We start from the raw sequence: 19,817 nt of genomic DNA on the forward strand, positions 1-19,817 counted from the left end.
CTGCTCGTGCTAGCATGCTCTCTCTCTCTCTCTCTCTTTCTCTGTGTGTGTCTCAAATAAATAATCTTAAAAAAAGATAAATTCCTAGAGGAGAAATTCCTGAGTCAAAAGTTATGCATATTTTAAGCTTTATAATATAAACTGCCAAATTGCCCTCCAGAAAAATCAAACCAATTTACATTCCAATTGTAAATGTTTGAGAATGCCCCTTTCTTTGTACCCTTGACGATACTGGATATTATGTTTTTCCCTATGTCCGTCCATCTTGAAGAACTGTATGGTATTTTATCATACCACTGTTATTTTAATTAATATTTTTCATGTGCTTATTGGCACCTAGCATATTTCTATTGAGATGATCATCCATTTCTTCCTTATGTATCCTTTTTTTTCTTTTAAAGATTGTATTTATTTATTTGACAGAGAGAGACACAGCGAGAGAGGGAACACAGGCAGGGGGAGTGGGAGAGGGAGAAGCAGGCTTCCCGCTGAGCTGGGAGCCCAATGCGAGGCTCCATCCCAGGACCCTGGGATCATGACCTGAGCTGAAGGCAGACGCATAAAGACTGAGCCACCCAGGCGCCCCTGTATCTTTTTTTTTTTTTAAGTAGGCTCCACGCCCAGTGTGAGGCTTGAACTCACAACCCTGAGATGAAGAGTCGCATGCTCTACCAAATGAGTCAGCTAGGCACTTCCTCCATTATGTATTCTTTCATATTAAGGCCATTAACCAGTAATCACATATGCTGCAAATATTTTTCCCAACTTGTTATTTCCTATTAACTCTATCTTATTAATTTGGGGAGTGATTTTAAACTATATAGAATTTTTTAATTTCGTATACATATATTTCAAACCTATTGGTGTTTCCTGTTTTGCTTTTGTGTTTTGACAGGCCTTTGCCATCTTAGGATCAGCTAAACTTTCTTCTCATTCTTTTGTTATGATATTTATCCTTTAACTTTTTAATTCACCTGGAATTTATTCTGGCACTTGATGCATAGTAAGACTCAGAACACTTTCTAATGATCACTCCTAGTTATTGCTTCAGTTCCTTACTAATGCCCAGGATGGTGTCAAAACCCTCAACTTCTGAGACACTATAAAGACAGGTGGAATAGAAGTCAAGGTCAGGAAGACCTGGGTTCTATAACTCTCCCTCCTCCTCCAAAGCTCAGTGTCTCCTACAATGTCCCTGGGTCCTTGCACTGCTGGCAGATAAAGGGACCCAGAGCCACTTTGCCTTGTCAGCCCGCTGTCAGGGAATCCCACCTGGCTTCCCAAAGAACCATGAAGTTCCAGTTGGAGTTCGTATGCTGCTGAGAACTCCCCAGCTGTTCTATCTGGCCACATCTGAGAAAGTCCTTTGTTCTCTCCAGTTCCCCACCAGTGCCTTCACCTGAGACGTATGCAGCCCTCTCTGCTCCCTCCCCCCTTTGTCAACATCAGACACTGGGAAAGCTCACAGGTGTTCCAGCTAAGCCAGGGACTTAACTGGTGCTAAATTTCAGGCTAGCCAAGACCAATTCTAAATAGGTCAGATCCCTATTTGCCCTTGGGTTGGCGTGCCTTTGGCTTGTGCCCCTTCTTTTCCCAGAAAGGTGGTCGGAAATTTAGTTTTGTTTTAAGAAACTCAGGGTGTGAGGTGGGGCCCTAATGATAACTTTTCACACTCCTGCCTTTCTGAGTATTTTTCTGAGAAACTCAGAGAAATCAGTGTCATTAGGAAACTATATAACAAGGCTGCATTCTTTTTCTCTTCCTCTGTGGTCCACCTGTTGTCAGGAATCAAAACATGTGTGGCTTATTCTCAACACATTCCTGAAATCAACAGCAACTGCTGAAAGCCCGCCTTGTCTCTGCTCACCAGTTCTCCACAGGGTCACAACCATTGTCCCAAAAGCTCCATTGTGGGGGGTTTGAAATCCATCTGTCATTCATGGGGATGTTTGACACGCTCAGGTAAGCTCCCATCTTTAAGAGGTAAGAGTCTCCAGGTGCAGACTCTGTTGTCATGTTCTTTTCCATGCCGCCTTAATTTATGACTGAAGCTGAGCCCCTAGTGGGCTGGTCCTATAGGCTGAATGCTTGTGTCCCTCTGAAATGCATATGTTGAATCCTAACCCCCCAGTGTGATGGTATTGAGCAGTGAGCTTTTGAGAAGTAGTTAGGTCATCAGGGTAGAGCCCTCGTGAATGGAATTAGCGCCATTTTTTTTTTTTAAAGATTTTATTTATTTATTTGAGACAGAGAGAATGAGAGAGACAGAGAGCACATGAGAGGGGGGAGGGTCAGAGGGAGAAGCAGGCTCCCTGCCGAGCAGGGAGCCCAATGCGGGCCTCGATCCAGGGACTCCAGGATCATGACCTGAGCCGAAGGCAGTCGCTTAACCAACTGAGCCACTCAGGCGCCCGAATTAGCGCCATTTTAAAAAGAGCTCCCTCACTCCTACTGTGTAAGGACACAGTGATGAGACTTCCATTTGGAGCTAGGAAGTGGACTCCAAATCTGCCCACACCATTGATCTTGGACTTGCCACCCTCCAGAATTGTGAGAAATAAATTGTCTGTCTTTAAGCCACCCAGTCTATAGGGTTTTGTTATAGCAGCCTGAACAGACTAAGCAGGCTGGCCTGGCAGAACATTTCACCTCATTCTTGGAGATTGTGCTGGGTTTTCTCCATGTGTCCCTGACCTGATCTGCTCTCCCTCCATCCTTCACCCTTCTCTGTGCCCAGGAGACTGACCTTGACGGACTGCACCTGCTGAGTTCCCTTGTGCTCTGGTTTCTAATTGGGTTGGGCCAATGAGATGCATCAGTAGGAAAGCACAAGGTGGGCGAAGAGAAATATTGGGGTATTTACTCCCCTGGTTCTATCCTTGACAGGCCCTTTTCTTCCATATGGCTGTATTACTCTGAAGGAAACAGTTGCTTCAGGTGTCCCTTTCCTACAACTCTTACGGGGTTCCAGTCACTACTTCCTTCCCTTTTGGTTCTTCTGCCTGAGGGGTGGTATCTCATGATCTTTTGTTGATTTCTGTTAACCCTGTCTCAGCCTTGTAAATAATACCCATATGAAGCTATCTTCAGTGATCTCTTTTGAATAGGCCTTTGTGATCTGCCAGGACCCTGACATGGGGATCCCTTGCCAGGATGTGCTCCTCTTTAGCCTGCAAGGCTTCGTAGATTTGTAGATGGGGTCCGTCTGCCCTTCAGCCTTCAATCCAACCAGGTCACTGCAGGGATGTCCATTGTCCCTGACTATAGAATCCTTCATGTTTAACAGGTTATGGCTTGAGATGGAAAACAGGAATCTTGAGACAGCCTAGAATCCTAGTCATGAAGATCTTTGCCACATTATGGGCTGCATTGGGACCACCTAGGAACTTGCTGGAAATGCAGACTCAGGCCCCAACCCCAGAACTTCTGGGTCAGAATCTGCCTTTTAACAAGATACCCTGGCAATTTGCATTCACATCCCAGTGTGAGAAACACTGCCCTAGATTTACCATCCCAGCATTCTCTCTGGAGTATTCCTAACTTCCTGTGGGACTGTAAGGAAGCCAGAACCCAAATTCCCACTACTCCAGGTAACAAATCAAGGATATTTCTCTAGATTGGAACAGAGCCCCACCCCCCCCAACCTCCTTCTCCAAGATGTTTTATCCATTTCAGCAAATCTTATTGTCTCTTACTATGTCGAGGAAACCTTTAAGTCAATGATACTCAAACTTGGTTGCATGTTAGAATCACCAGAGGAGCATCCTAGGTCAGTTTTAGAGCATTTGGGGGTGATACCCAGGCGATGGTGTGTGCTTGTTTGTTTGTTTATGGGGGGAGTGGGGTGGGGAGGGGCAGAGGGAGAGAGAATCTTAAGCACGCTCCACACTCACCACAGCCCAATGTGGGGCTCGATCTCACAACCCTGAGATAGTGACCTGAGCCAAAATCAAGAGCTGAACGCTTAACTGACTGAGCCACCCAGGCGCCGCCCCTACCCCGCCCCCCCGGCCCCGCTGCAGTAGTTTCTAAAACTCCCCAGGTTATTCCATGAGGAACCAAGGTTGAGAACTACTATTCTCAGTTCCTCAGAGGACTCAACATTTTCAAAAGCAAAGCCCAGAAGAACTATAGGCTACTCCCGCTGAAAGGTGGGGAGAGGGGAAAATACAGAGGGGGGATAAAATCATTGCTGTTCAGCTCCACCAGGCGGGGCATCCCAGCACTGCGCTACCTGGCTTGAGGATCAGGTGCCAGGTCTCCTGGTCTCCCCAGCTGTTTTCCTGCAAACCCTCTCATAGCCTGCCTGAATCTCCACGGAAGAAAGTGAGCTACTCAGAGGCCAGGTGCTCTCCCAAACTTCACTGTCTCCTCCCAGCTCATAGTAAATGCATTTTACAAAGATGCTGGGGTCAGCAAAAATGTATGCAAACGTAAGCACTTACCGCCTACGTTAATCCTTTCTCAATAACCACTGCTGTCTCGGGTGGCTTTTCTTTTCATGCTCTTGTACTGCAATTTCACGCTCCTTATGTCCATGTGTCTATGTGTTCTCTTCCCTAAAAGTCCATAGGTTTCTTAAGATCAGGATGGACTCTCATTCCCCAATTTGCCCAAGTAGCAGGGCAAGCGCGGGAATCTGTCCCCTGAGCGCCATACTCCGTGTAACTGGCGTGCTGGTCTTTCTTTGAGAACTAACTATTCTGCCTCTGGTTTACCCAGAACCCTGCTTTTCCTGTCACAACTTTCTAGGTCCTTCTGGATGCATGCCTTTGGTCCTCCCTCTGCCTCAACTTGGTGTGATGAAAAGACTGAAGGACCACAGAATTCTGGCTAAGTCCAAGTTAATTTGTTTACTTTTTTTTAAAGCAGTTCTTTTTTTTTTTAAGATTTTATTTATTTATTTGACAGACAGAGGGAGAGAGAGCACAAGCAGGGGGAGTGGCAGAGGGAGAGGGAGAAGCAGGCTGCCCACTGAGCAGAGAGCCTGATGTGGGGCTTGATCCCAGGACCCTGGGATCATGACCTGAGCAGAAGGCAGACCCTTAACCAACTGAGCCACCCAGGCGCCCCAAGTTAACTGGTTTCTAAAACTGGAAAAATAAGGCTAAGTCATTATAGGGTTAATGAGCTATTATAGTGAGCTCTTCCCTTGGAAAATGTGTTCAAGCAAAAATAAATGAAAATCATTCTGTTTTCCCATTAGATAAAAGCTGATTAAAAGGCTAATGGGTCCGCACGCTCAGAGAATTAAGAAGAATGGTGCTCTATTTGTTCACATTTAAAAATGTATTAAAACTATTTGTAGAATGTCTGCTATAAACAAAGAGGTAGACATTGTAAGCCCTGTTACCTGGGAGCACAGAAACTTTTTAAGTCTAATAGCCACTTAACCTTTGTAAGTTGTTTCCCCATCTGTTAAATGAAAATAATCTGTATGTCTATTTCATAAGGTTATATGAATACATAATGAGGTAATACTTGTAAAGTGCATAGTACCCTGCAGATACTCAGTAAATGCCAACTATAATTCCTAGACTTCTTGATTATAAAGAAATCAGTTGGCTCTGGAAATATTGGGCTGATGGTGATTTCCCTAGTGGTGACTTGTAAAATGCTAGGTTTCTAGAATAGTTCTGACTTAGGGAAGATCATGAATTCGTTCCATCTGCAGGAAATACTTGCTGGAGTCTTACCTTTGAATCAAAAACTGAGAGATTGTTCTTTCAAAGTGCAGTAGGTGACACAGGGAGCCCCTTGACATGCAGGACAAGCACTGGCCAGCAGAGAGCTTTATCTCGCATTTCCAGAGGGCCTTACTGTTGGCTCTGTCTCCCTTATCTGTTACCCGGTCACTCCCTAAGCAGCTGTGCGTAATAAACTCCAAATTCACAGACCGGGGTTATTGTGAATTTTTATAAAGGAGAAATACATGTAAGACTGAGTCTAATCTCCAAATATTTTCTCCTAAATATTCCATTCGTCTGAAACTAGTTAACTATTTTAAACTATTTAAATTCCAAATTGCCGGGGCGCCTGGGTGTCTCAGTTGGTTAAGCGACTGCCTTCAGCTCAGGTCATGATCCTGGAGTCCCGGGATCGAGTCCCGCATCGGGCTCCCTGCTCGGCAGGGAGTCTGCTTCTCCCTCTGACCCTCCCCCTCTCATGCTCTCTCTCTCTCTCTCTTTCTCGCTCTCAAATAAATAAATAAAATCTTTAAAAAATAAATAAATTCCAAATTGCCCTTAGGTGAAAGTTAAATACCATTGGCTCTACATATATTTTTCATAGAGATACTTAGTCCGAACATCTAGTAGAATTGTGCCAGCTCTGTGGTCACTGTGTAGCACTGACTTTAAAGCAGTGGGATACTGGGAGCGAGGGGAGAGTTGTGTTGCTGATCTGTAGTGTTTGCTAATTTCCACGAATGTCTGCATCAGGGTCAATTTCAAGTACTAAAATGAAGTCACTTCATACAGAGTGGGGAAGAGAGGAGCACAATCCTCCTAATCAGGTAATGCCAAAGTCTTATTTTAGGAATATTTTCACTGTCATCAAAACTGCTAGTAAAATATCCATATTGACACTTTGGGGAATCCTTTTCTCTGACACCAAAAGCAGGAATGAAAAATGGGAGGGGTGCCTGGGTGGCACAGTTGGTTGAGCAGCCAACTCTTGGCTTCAGCTCAGGTCTTGATCTCGGGGTTGTGGGATCGAGCCCCAAGTCATGCTTGAGTTTCTCTCTCCCTCGCCGTCTGCCCCTCCCCCTGCACTCTCTCTTTCTCTGTGAAGTAAATAAATCTTTTTTAAAAATGGGAGAGGGCAACCCTGTCGGGACCCCTCTCACTCTGGAGCGCTTTTTCTGTATCTTCACTTAATAAACTTCTATGGCTTTACTCACACAAAAAAATAAAAAATAAATAAAAAATGGAAGAAAGAAGGGACTACTAGACTAACTCACAAACTGGATGGTTGGCCTTGAATAAAGAAGAGTTGACCTCCTGGATCATTTTATCCACCTGAGCACAGCCCATTACACAGAATAAAAGCTCTACCAGCCTTCCTTCTCAGATTTGCTAATGATGTAGTAACACATTAAATATGGAATTTCAGGTTAGGAAGGGACAATCCATTCCTATTTTCAACAGCTCTAATTGTTCCTTCTATCGTGTGGAAGTCTGCTTGCTTTTAAATTCACCCATTGAATTTCTGGCCTAGGAAGGGAACGTAGAAAACACATGTCATTCATTTTCCAACCGACAGCTCTGAGGCTAATTGAGGACAGGGTTTCACCTTCTCTTAGAATTTACCCCTCCAGGGGCGCCTGGGTGGCTCAGATGGTTAAGCGTCTGCCTTCAGTTCAGGTCATGATCCCAGGGTCCTGGAATCGAGCCCCACATCGGGCTCCTGGCTCAGCGGGGAGCCTGCTTCTCCCTCTCCCTCTGTCTCTCCCCCTGCTCATGCTCTCTCTCTCTCTCTCTGTCTCAAATGAATAAATAAAATCTTTAAAAAAAAAAAAAAAAGAATTTACTTCTCCAGGATGCATATCCTAGTATTCGCAGTTTCTCATCACCCTTTTTATATTTCTTTGGACATGCTCCAATTTGCCCACATCCCTCTTAAAATAGGCCCAATGACTGAACGCATTGTCAGCTCTGAATCACAGGGAACTGTTACTTGCCTTGTTCTGATCATCACATGTGTACCAGTTCAGCCTCAAATCACATATGCTTTTTTGGCAATGTGATGGCACCACACTGTTGATTTACATAACCTTGTAGGTGACTAACACCCTAAGTCTTTTTAAGTGTTACTAAACCTCTTATTTCTCATGCTCTAATTGCATTTTAAGAAATCTACATCTAGTGAATATTCTAAAAACCAGTGAATTGCACTCTTTGTCAGTGGGTTGTATGGTATGTGAATATCAATAAAGCTGTTAAAAAATGTAAGTGCAGGAAAGAAAAGCAGATGTGTTTTATCAAATAACGACTAAATCTTGCCAGACACATTATTTCACATAATCCTTTCAACAATCCTTTGGCGTTCTAGAGAAACTAAGAGCCTTGTGTAAGTGGGGGAGCAGGGATTTGAACATAGGTCTGCTCAAGGTGCCCATGTTCCTTCCACCACACTGCTTCCCTGTCACCATGCTACGTGCTAGGCACCATGATTGGTGCCCAGCTCAAGTTAGAGGGAGGAGGTCTTCCAGGCAAGCAGCGCCACAGGACCATGCAGACCCTCAGAGCACTAGTAGGTGATAGGGTGACTTAGAGAGATTCAGGCATGAAAAGGAAGGTGTCCCAAAAGTGAAGCAAATATGATGATTGGTGAAAGTGGGGGTGGTGGAGTTGGGGGAGGTGTTGGAAATAACCCTGTGAGAGACCCAGAGTGGCAGTGTGGGTCACATAGGACGAAGTGCTGGTAGCAAGGTCTCAGCTTGGTCTGTGTCCAGGTGTGTTACCTGGGAAGAATAGCTGTATGCGCATCGGAGTGCTGATTTTAAAGGGGCCAGGGTCCTGGCTGGGTTATAGAGGCAGGGGCTGAAGCCTGGGGCATCCAGGAGTCCGGTCCTGTGACACGGAATCAAACTGAATCCCAGGACGAGGCTGAAGACCAGAGGCCAGAACCAGAGCATTTAGTGAAGCAGGACAAGTCACAGGGTGACCTAACAGTGTCCCCTGAACTCCTTGAAACCTTCAGCTAGAGGTAGGATTTGTCCCTGAATCTGGGGCAGAGCCAAAGCTATAGATGAATGTCCAGTGGCCCAGAATGGGGACTGACAGAACGTTAAAGTGCCTATCCAATGTGGGTTTTTTTCCCTGCAACATGCATGACCAATGACAGCTGCAGTTATACATACCCCTGCAGAAGGAGTCAGGGTTAGGGGGGTGGGAGGATGGGTTAGCCTGGTGGTGGGTATTGAGGAGGGCACATTCTGCATGGAGCACTGGGTGTTATGCACAAACAATGAATCATGGAACACTACATCTAAAACTAATGATGTAATGTATGGGGATTAACATAAGAATAAAAAAAAAAGTAGTCAGGGTTAGAACATTCTGGGTGCGCCTCCATGACTCCACTTTCTTCCCTACTACACAAGAAAGTGTATCAGGAAGTGACAAAGAACGTTATTTCAGGAGTAGCTGTGAATCTGTTCCATTCAGTTTGGTCATCAGCAAACATTACTGGTGTGCATGTCTGGTTTGGGCAGGCCAGTGTGATAGGATCTCCCGGGTGGGCATCAGCAGGCAGACTCTGCCTGTGCAGCCAGAATCCCGGGCTTAGCCTCTCTCTCTCTGTCTCTCTCTCTCTGTCTCAGCCAACCACTCACGCAGCCAAGACTCCTTGGGTTTCACGTAACAGATACAAGCTTGCCTGAGCTCAATGGAGAGAGTGATGGACATGGACCAGGGCGGGAAGGGCAGCGGGGCCTCAGGGGGGTCAGAACAAAGCCCTGAGAGGCCCCGGGAATGGAGACAGCTCTTCTCTTGCCACCTCCCTTTTTCTCTCAGGGGTGACCTGGTTTCTCATCTCTACTTCTCCCTGACATTCTTTCAGCCTCCTCTCCCTACACCCCAGTTTTCCTGCTTCTCAGGGCTCACAGTGACAGTGGCCATGCTAGCCCCTTGTTGTATGCTGTCCTTGTTTCAGGGCCAACAGTGACCGACCAGAAGGCCTGTGTCCCAGTCCCAGATGCCCTGGCGAGAGAAGCTGGTTTTCTCAGCTTGGGTCAGGAGCGTGGAGTCCAGTAGCCTGTGGGCACTTGGGACCATGGTGGCTCCTGGGGCACACTGTAGTGGAAGAGGGTGAGGGAAGCTCTTAGGGAAGGAGGCAGAGGTTGGACAGAGACCCCATAATGTTGCTTCTTCCCTCCAAACCATTGTCACTACCACCTTTGGCCACGTTAAGTCCTCCTCTCAGGCTGCCTCGCTATTGCTCTGTCTTCTCCCTGAAGCATCTGGTTATTTGCTGGACATAGTTTGTTGACTAAAAACACCTTCTCCACAAACTTCAGCAAATTGGTGATGAATGTATGCAATAACATTTTTTTTTCATGTAGAATAATCAAATCTAGGGACCACATTTGAGGAGAGATACCATTTTTTTTTTTAAGATTTTATTTATTTTAGAGCTAGAGAGCAAAAGTGTGGGGAAGAACAGGAGCGAGACCAGCAGATTCCATGCTGAGTGTGGAGCCTGATTCAAGGCTCAGTCCCATGACCCTGAGGTCATGACCTGAGCCAAAAATCAAGAGTCAGATGCCCAACCAACTAAGCCACCCAGGCACACACCCTCCCCCCCTTTTCTTTTTTTGAGAGAGAGAGAGAGAGAGAGAGAGGACAGGGAGGGGGCAGAGGGAGAGGGAGAGAGAGAATCTTAAGCAGGCTTCACCTTCAGCTTAACCAAATGAGCCACCCAGGTGCCCCAAGGGATACCATTTTAAACTAAAGACATCCCAAGTACATTGGAAATGAGCCCATTTACAAGGATCCACACTGCCTAGCAATGTATTTTACAACCAACAAAGTGCCTTGTAAACAGTCCTCGTATTATGTTTGAATGAGAACTATCTTACTCATACTTCAAGTATCTAAAGAATAAAATCTGCAAGCAGGGGCTAGAAGCAGAAAATTTTGAGTTTCTAACCTAAGTGGGTTCCTGCTTCATATTTATAAGACGGCATTGAGGGGAACTATGGGGTAAGCAGTTAAATCTGAAAGCTATCCTCTAAGGCTCTGCAAGCAACCAAGACTTCCGACCCTATAATCTCTAATGGTGATGACAGTAATATCATCTGAATGCTTATTTCATGTCAGACACTGTGCTAAGCACTTTACATGGATTATCTCATTTAATCTTTTCAACGTCTCTATGAGATAAATAGTAGTATTCCCATTTTACAGATAAGGAAACTAAGGCACAGAGCTTAAGTACCATTCCCAAGACTTCATGAATGGTAACTTGCAAAACTAAGATGTAAGCCTAGGTCTAGCTGAAGCTCAAGAATTTTTTTTTTTTGAGATTTTATTTATTTATTTGACAGAGAGAGACACAGTGAGAGAGGGAACACAAGCAGGGGAGTGGGAGAGGGAGAAGCAGGCTTCCCATGGAGCAGGGAGCCTGATGTGGGGCTTGATCCCAGGATCCTGGGATCATGACCTGAGCCGAAGGCAGACGCTCAACAACTGAGCCACCCAGGCGCCCCGAAGCTCAAGAATTTTTATCTTAAGCAATATAATTTACTTAGAGATTCAAACAATAAATTTTTTAAAAATTATTTGAGGGTGGGGCGCCTGGGTGGCTCAGTCACTTAAACATCCAACTCTTGATTTTGGCTCAGATCAGGGTCTCAAGTTCGTGGGACTGAGCCCTGATTCTCCATCTCCCTCTCCTCCTCCCCACCTCCCCCCATCTCTCTTTCTAAAAAAAAAAATATTTGAGGGGTGCCTGGCTGGCTCAGTCAGTTAAGCATCTGACTCTTGACCTCAGCTTAGGTCTTGATCTCAGGGTCATGAGTTCAAGCCCCACATTGGGCTCCATGTTGGGCATGGAGCCTACTTAAAAAAAAATAATTTGAAAATGAAGCACCCTAAGAAAGAAAGAGAAAGACGGAAGGAAGGAAGGAGCCCCCTAATGAACATTAGGTTTTCTTATCATTTTCATGACTCCTTAGGTCTTTTCATTTTCAATGTGTTTAAGTGTATTTTTGTGTCTCCTGTAAAGAAGGCACTGATGTCAAGGGGGATGTAAAAATGATTAAGACCCTCTTGGGATTTTCAAGAAGCTCAAGGTCATCTAATAATAAGGAAGAGGCTATATAAACATAATTTCAACATATGATACACCATCCTAGAAACAAAGTCTAGAGGAGATTAAGGGAAGGTGCAATCATGTTCACTTACTATATAAACGTTATGATTTAGGGCACCTGGGTGGCTCAGTTGGTTAAGGGACTGCCTTTGGCTCAGGTCATGATTCCAGGGTCCCAGGATCGAGTCCTGTATCAGGCTCCCTGCTCAGCAGGGAGTCTGCTGCTCCCTCTGACCCATTCCCCTCTCATGCTCGCTCTCTCTCAAATAAATAAAATCTTAAAAAAGTTATGATTTGTTGCATATGAATATTGTTAGATGAATTGTAGAAGAGAGACAGAAATCCCACGTTAACCAAAGTAATCAACAATTCTGAAGTGTGATGTTTAACAAGACTAGTATGACTTCTGGTAAATCATGTAGCTGTGTCTTTATGTGAACCATGGAATGTGACCCCTCTAAATAAGACCATGACTTTAAAGGAAGAAATGCATCCTCAACAGGCTTGATCCTTGTTGCATATTTTCAGTAAACACTCTTCCTGAGGAAAACTCCTCTAATGTGAGCTGTTGTAAGTCAGCAAACCAAGGCAGGGAGAATAAGAAGAAGAGCAGGGGAGATCTTTGGAAAGAGCTCTCTACTCAATGTGACGCTTTAGATCTCAAGAATCTTTCCAGAACGGTCCCAGACATAAATGGATACACCTGTTCTTTGTACTTTGATTGCAGAAACCAGTCTGTCATCTGCCACCAGCTGGGCCCAGTGGGTCTTGGTTCTGCCTGCCATCCAGGAATCTGAGGTGTCCATTCCCATTGCCAACCCGGCTCTCTGTTCAGGTAACTCAATTTCACGTGCACATTTCTGTCCCCCTGAAGTCTGCAGCAGTCCGTGATCAGTACTGAGAGGCTTCACCGTGGCAGTGGAAAGCAGGATGCACTCCAGACTCTGGACAAAGTAGCTCTAGTGCTCCTTTTCATTTATGTACGACTTTACATTACAAAGCCCGTCACAATCATCATTAATTAAACCTGCCGCTCATTGCCCTCTGAGGTAGGACTGAATTAGTCTGCTCATTTTACTCCTGACAAAACAGATAGAAGGGCTTAGGGATTTGCTGAAGTGAAGTGGTTCAATCAAGGAAGCTTGGCCCAATTCTTTTTTCTAGTTCATTCTTTTTTGCCTGGAAAGAGGCCTTCACGGTGCCCAGCTCTTAACTCCAAGCAGCTTAAGGAAGTCAACTGGGAAGAGCTTCTTGGCAGGGAAACGATAGCAATCTGGAGCAGAGCAGAGCAGAGCAGCAATGTGGGGCTTGAATTATTTGAAAACAGCCAAGCATATTCTGCTGGTTCCCTGTGGATGTCAGACATGTGCGCACACATGATTCCTCCCGTCAGGCTGGGGAGCAGGGCCGGGACATGGGGCCATAGTGGGAACACGGCTTACAGACAAAGCAGCCCACCCACCACCCACATTTCCACTCTCTGTTACTGATCCTTTGTGTTATGCTTTTAAACAAACTCAAAATCAAACCTATTCCAAGAGCAGGCCTAGTCCCGCAATCTGTGGGGCTTGAGGTGAAAAAAAGTGAAAACAAACAACAACAAGAAATAACAAAAACAAAAACAGTGAAAACAGGGGGCGCCTGGGTGGCTCCGTTGGTTAAGCGTCTGCCTTCAGTTCAGGTCATGATCTCAGGGTCCCGGGATCGAGCCCCGCATCGCATCAGGCTCCCTGCTCAGCGGGGAGTCTGCTTCTCCGTCTCCCTCTGCCTGCAGCTCCTTGTGCTTGTGCTTGTGCTTGTGCTCTCTGTCAGATAAATAAATAAAATCTAAAACAAAACAAAACAAAACAGTGAAAACAGGCCCACATATCTTGTGTCTAGATATTTAAAAATTATAAATGAAGATAACAAGTAAGTTTCTTACCTTGAGAGAGACGTTTATAATAACCTAAAAAAGAGATATGAAATTTAGAATACTTGGCTCCACAGAGCTCCAAGCCAGAATGTGGTGATTCAGGGAGAGCAGTCCTGGCCCGGACTGACGCCCTGCTTTCTCACCCCCAGGCAAAGCCTGCACCATGAAGGGCCTCATACACCTACAAAGAGGATCCTAGACGGTGCATTCAAGCTGGGCCACATCAGCACCCCTTCTGGCCATTGCTTACGCCTGTGGGGTGACACCGATGGCCCAGTGTATCCTCAGAAGGATAGGCCAGGAAAAGAGGCCCCTACCATTCCCGGAAGCAGGGTCTTTGGCAGGGAATTCTGGGGTCTGGGAACCTAGAGTGGGTTCGAGAAAGGCAGCATGGCTCTGAGTGAATACATCCACCTGGCCTGTGGATTCCTCGCCCAATGGGGAGTGGGGACCCCAAGAGGACAAGGGTAGGGCTCTCTAAAGAGCGGGCCCGAGGGGAGGGGCCCCTCTTGCGAAGACAAGAGAGCAAATGATATCTGGCCAAATGATACATAAGCCAAAAGTGTGAGTTAATACTGGAGCCTGCACAAATCTGGATACCAGAAGTAATTGCTACCTCAACTGTAATACACATGGGCATGAGCCGTTTCAAGTGTTTTGCCTGCTCTCCTCCCACACATAACTTATTCTGGGCAGTAGCCATGCTCTCCAGTAGGTATAAGGGCCAGAAATCAAATGAATAAACTCCATAATTAAATATTTTACTGGAGAGGTTACACCCAGATTCCAAAGCTCTAGGTGGTGATCTTGGCATGGGTGACCTTTTTTTTTTTTTTAAGATTTTATTTATTTATTTGAGAGAGAGAATGAGAGAGAGAGAGTACATGAGAGGGGGGAGGGTCAGAGGGAGAAGCAGACTCCCTGCTGAGCGGGGAGCCCGATGCGGGACTTGATCCAGGGACTCCAGGATCATGACCTGAGCCGAAGGCAGTCGCTTAACCAACTGAGCCACCCAGGCGCCCAGAGTTCTATAGTTTTAACTCATATTTAGGTCTATGATTAATTCTGAGTTAATTTTTGTATGCTGGGTGGGACAATAATTTTAGGGCCCACAAAAATGTTTTAAATCTTTAAAATCAGAAGAAAAGGTAAATATACTCTGCTTGGATTGCATTAGTCTTTATACCAATACAAATGCAAAATGTAGTTTTTTTAAATGTGATTTTTAATATATACATACTTAATATATTTATATATTTATGGAAGAAGGGGTCTCTGAGGTTCTTTCTGACACCAAATATGTGATCTCTTTCCACACCAATTCTCCAACACCAACTAAGTATCCAACAATTCAGTTTTTTGTTTTTTTTTTTCTTCTAAGATTTTATTTATTTATTTGAGAGAGAGAATGAGAGAGAGAGAGCACATGAGAGGGGGGAGGGTCAGAGGCAGAAGCAGACCCCCTGCTGAGCAGGGAGCCCAATGCGGGACTCGATCCAGGGACTCCAGGATCATGACCTGAGCTGAAGGCAGTCGTTTAACCAACTAAGCACCCAGGCGCCCCATGGGTGACCTTTTTGTTGCCTCCCCAAGAAGAGAAGCGTGACTCCCTGGGGCCCTGGGTGTGTGCTGCCCTGCTCTTTGTAGCAGTCCTTGGGTCAGCCAAGGTTGCAAGGAGCTATGGGACAAAACCAATCCCTCCGTCCGCATGATTCCCCTCAGAATCAGAGTCATGATCTCAGTCCTGGCTTGACATACAAAAAAGTTAAAATTATGAGCTGCTTTGTTAAGTCATATCTCTATTTCATTTAATGATTTACAACATTTAATTAAAAAAACTATGTCCACACATAAAAAGTATTTTTAGTCATCAATTCTCAAGGCAAAAGATATAAATAGTGAAATGTATAAGATGTATACTTTGATGTTAATTTGTTGTTGTTGTGTATTTCAATGATAAGAGCACTGGATTCTAGATTCTTGGCTCAGACAAAGGCTTTAGTTTAGCCTTCTCTAACACCATGGTTCCTAATGTATGAAAGACATATTTCCTTAATGATCTTTGGATGTTGGCTACATAAATGAATTCCTTAAATTTTTTTTTAATAGAGATAAAAACACAGCCCGAATCAGAAAAAGGAGTCAATTCATACCATCAGGTAGTGGTCACTTCTGGGGTGTGGACAGACAGATCCTCCTTCTGCCCTCACCCCCACCCCCAGCCTTCTCCCCCACAGATGCACTCAGTTCAGACAGAGCCACTCTGTGAGCCAAGGACAATATGTGCACCTACGTTGACCCCATTTCTGGTTGTCACTTGACAACTTGAGCCAACTATTACTAGATGACCCAACGGTTATGATGTTGCCACCCAAAGTACCTACCTTCCTGGAGGCATGCCCTCAGCCTCCCCACCTGTCCAGGCTTCCACGTCATTGTGATTCAGCCTCCTCACCCAGCCAGTTCAAGTGAATCATATGTCCAAGTAAGTGACTTAGTGCTGGTCAATAAGATCTTGCTGGGGTGGCCCTGTCCTGCTCTCTTATAAGAAGCATGGCTTTCAGATGATGCTGATGACCATTCATAAAACTTGATGTCCCGGATGCTGTTCATCCAGAATAGTCCGGGAATGGGGCATTCTAATACACTGGGGAATATGCTGACCTATAGACTACCAGTTTTGAAAGAAAAATAAACTGATTAGGAAAGATCTATAAATTAACAAAACAGCACATCACTGGCATATCATAATTTTACCCAGCATTGTAATTACGTATGCATGTACCCCATTTCTCCTGCAAGACCACAGGCTTCTTAAGGGATGGTCAGTACCAGTTTCGTCTTTATTCCCCTTATAGTACCTAGTGGGTTGCTTTATATATTGTAGGTGCTAAAAAAAAAAAAAAGAAGGTTTTGTTAAATGAATGAAAATATAGAACACAAACTATAATTTGCCAACACTGATTTAATCCTTCTCTGATGACTCAGGCCCTCCAGGGTTCAGGCTTATTATTACGTGTGTTATCTCTGGGGATGTTTAATACAGACCAACTGGCTGACAGGGGAATTCTACAATGACTGGAAGACAGTACTGGGTATCTACCGATTTCATTCCACTTCTATGTCTATGTGCCTGTATTTAAAAGTCAAACACAGAAGTGATCCCACTCATTATTCCCTGAAAGAAATACCGCATCCCATAGAAGATTTCAAATAAAGAGTATCAGCTAGCTTCTGCTTTTAAACTTTCACCAGGTCAAGGAATTTATCTTTGAGATTTTTGAAAAGGTAGGATGTCATTAGTACTATTAACATATTATAACAGTTATTTTATTAAAGTCTAATCATCGGATTATAATTTAATGAATGCAAACATATTTATCGCTATGCACCTAATATATGCCAAGCCCTGCGTTAGTCATTAGGGATACAATATGAATATAATTCATACCCTCAAGAAATTTAAATAATTTATCTTTAAGAGCATTTTATTATACAGATCATTTTACAGAACTTTAGATATCACTGTAGAAAATTAGCCTGGGTGTGATGTGACCCTCTAACAGGTCCTATAACTCACTCAAAATACAGAATAATACAAAAGAAAAAATGCAGATGTTAACTTAATTATTGACACTAGTCTTTTTTTTTTTCCCTGAAAAACTCAGCCTCCAGAATGTTCATTTAAGAATCTAGTTTTTTACACTTTTTGAATGCTGGGTAAGTTAGCTTCTGGACATGAGGTGATTTTCATTTCCATTGAGTACCATGTCTGTCCCCCAGGACTTGGGGGCAAGGCAGCTGCCCCAAGTGGGGAGAAAGGAGCCATCACAGCACCCCTCCCCTCTGGCCAATCTTTCTGTGGGTGCAGTCGCGAGAGAGGCGGCAGGAGGGAGCCCTGCCCTGGGATTCAGGAGAAACCAGTCCAGTTTGTCAGCTTCCTGTAAACACGCTGATTTTCATCATGACAGTAGGACTTTACAATTCAATCTTCATATCTAAAACTAAGGGTTTAGATGCAATCAGTTTCCCAACATATATTCTGCGAAACACAGGTCCCAGAAGATGCTCCATCAAAAAGGTGCCTTGGAGCACAAGTGTGAGGAAGCCTGAACTCTGCACCCGACTGTGAAGAGTCCGTCACAAAGCACATCAGCACACGGAGGATTCGGAGAAACCGTATCATCAAAACACTGTGAGAGCAGCATTTCTCAAAAGCGTTTGGCATGAAACCCATTCTTCTAGCTTCATCCACCGATTCACTCAATGTTCTGAGGTACAAACTTCGGAAACAATAAATGATCTCTATACTCATTGGTTTTATAGTATCTTAAAGCAGAAAATAGTCTTAGAAGATAGAGGTCCATAAGGTTAGGATCTCATAGCTAGTCAGCGGCCAAACTAGGTCCCTTTCATTTGTCAATTTCTCACATTCCAAATGCCAATAACCCCAGTGAATGAAATTTTACTGTGAGCAGGGCTCCCAAGAGCCTCAGTAATTGAAATTTACAGATTTTGCTCTAAGCTCCAGGGTTTCCACTTTGGGTTAAATTCTTGGTTGAAGTGACTCCTGATTAAGCAAAACTAATGGTGCATATCCATAGGCTGGGGAGATGTTACCAAGCAGAGAATTATCCACAATTCAAGAAATTAATGAGAAGGGGGGAAAGCGAAACAAACAGCACAGAGTCCAAAGCCCAAGTAATTATCTCCTGGGTAACTAAAAGTAAATTCCTTTTTTTTTTTTTAATACTGAGTTCAAGGAGATCCTTTGATTTTTTTTTAAAGTATTGAGTCATATTTTCCTTTGGTGTCAGGATTAAGAAAAGAGAACTGATATTTGCTATACCAACCTCAAAGTCCAGTGTCCTAGATAGTGTCTCCTTAATGCTAACTTAAAAGAAGTCTCACACATCACTTCATAATGGACTTTGCCTTGAGCTTAAAGGACAAAGATAGTTTTAAGCTTCACTTTCTTTTCAGGCGGTTTGCTTGTAAAGAATTCTGTAAGTTGGTGGCTAAGTAAACAACTATGCTCCTAGCGGTGAATTGGCTGTCCCACAGTCCCAACTATAGTATAGCCCAACCCCAAAGTAATTAAAGAACCGAGCAATTTGCATTCTTTTTCTACAAAACTACTCTTGAGTAGCAGATGGCAAACACAAATGTTTTGCTCTAGAGACATATGGAAACCTCTCTGTTTCATAAAAGCCTCAATGAATATTAAACGCTGAATAATGGCATTCATTGCAAAAATAAGATGTTGTGATAATCTCCCAAACAGGCCTAATTAGGCCACATAGCTACTTGAGTTTCATAGAGTAATACGTGGGAAATTACTATGTGATTAGGATTTCATTAGCAGTTTTTCTTAATCTGAATTTTCATCCTGGCACCGAAAAATCACCTATTCAGCCTATTTCTTCAGCATTCTGTTATGTTGCAACCATCACTTATAATTGTAAATCTTAAAAATGAGTAATCAAAGAATTCTGCTTGATTTCATATTAACTGCTTCGGTTCTGTCTGAACAGTGAGAGTGAGGAATTTCAAGAGAGATCGGATGTTTTATCATAGGTTCTGGAGCATTCAACATGTTCCCTGATTAACTCCATTTAATAAGCCTTGCTGCTGTTAAATTAGGAAAAAAGTCTATGTTTATTCAGGAAATGATTATCCATATTAAGTGGGAATTGGAAGCAGGAATATGACTGGGTATGGCTCAAAATACAAAGCAGAGTCTCATTTTTCTCTGAACCTTTTAGACTGGCACCCTCATAAATTGTTGTCACCACCACAGAGAGGACTGAAACGTTGCACTCCTTGGAAAGAGAGAAGTACTGATAACTGAGTCATAGGGTGGACTGAATGCTATTTGGAACAAGGAACTAAGTGTCTTGCGCTCCTTTCCCAGCACCACACCCTGCCTGGCCTCCAAGAGACCTACTAGGCCTCGAGGCTGTTGGGGTAAATCTTGATTCACCAGGGTGCTTGGTTCGCCTGGGAGGGTCACCTGTTATGGGGGTTTGGATTCAAGAGCCAAAGGATTCTATAGTCAGGAAGGGATTATCTAACCCAGCCCCCC

At 44.1% G+C, this 19,817-nt stretch overlaps 1 long non-coding RNA gene across 1 annotated transcript; it reads left to right on the forward strand.

Moving 5' to 3' along the window:
• Nucleotides 1–1,574: 1,574 nt before the first annotated feature.
• Nucleotides 1,575–18,213, forward strand: LOC118003183. Its single transcript, XR_004677286.1, has 3 exons — nucleotides 1,575–1,962; nucleotides 12,545–12,652; nucleotides 17,788–18,213. It is a non-coding gene; the product is annotated as an uncharacterized LOC118003183 (long non-coding RNA).
• Nucleotides 18,214–19,817: the final 1,604 nt, after the last annotated feature.

This window comes from Mirounga leonina, unplaced genomic scaffold (genome assembly GCF_011800145.1).
Source record: "Mirounga leonina isolate KUSES-001 unplaced genomic scaffold, KU_Mleo_1.0 Mir_91, whole genome shotgun sequence".
Classification (NCBI taxonomy): Eukaryota; Metazoa; Chordata; class Mammalia; order Carnivora; family Phocidae; genus Mirounga; species Mirounga leonina.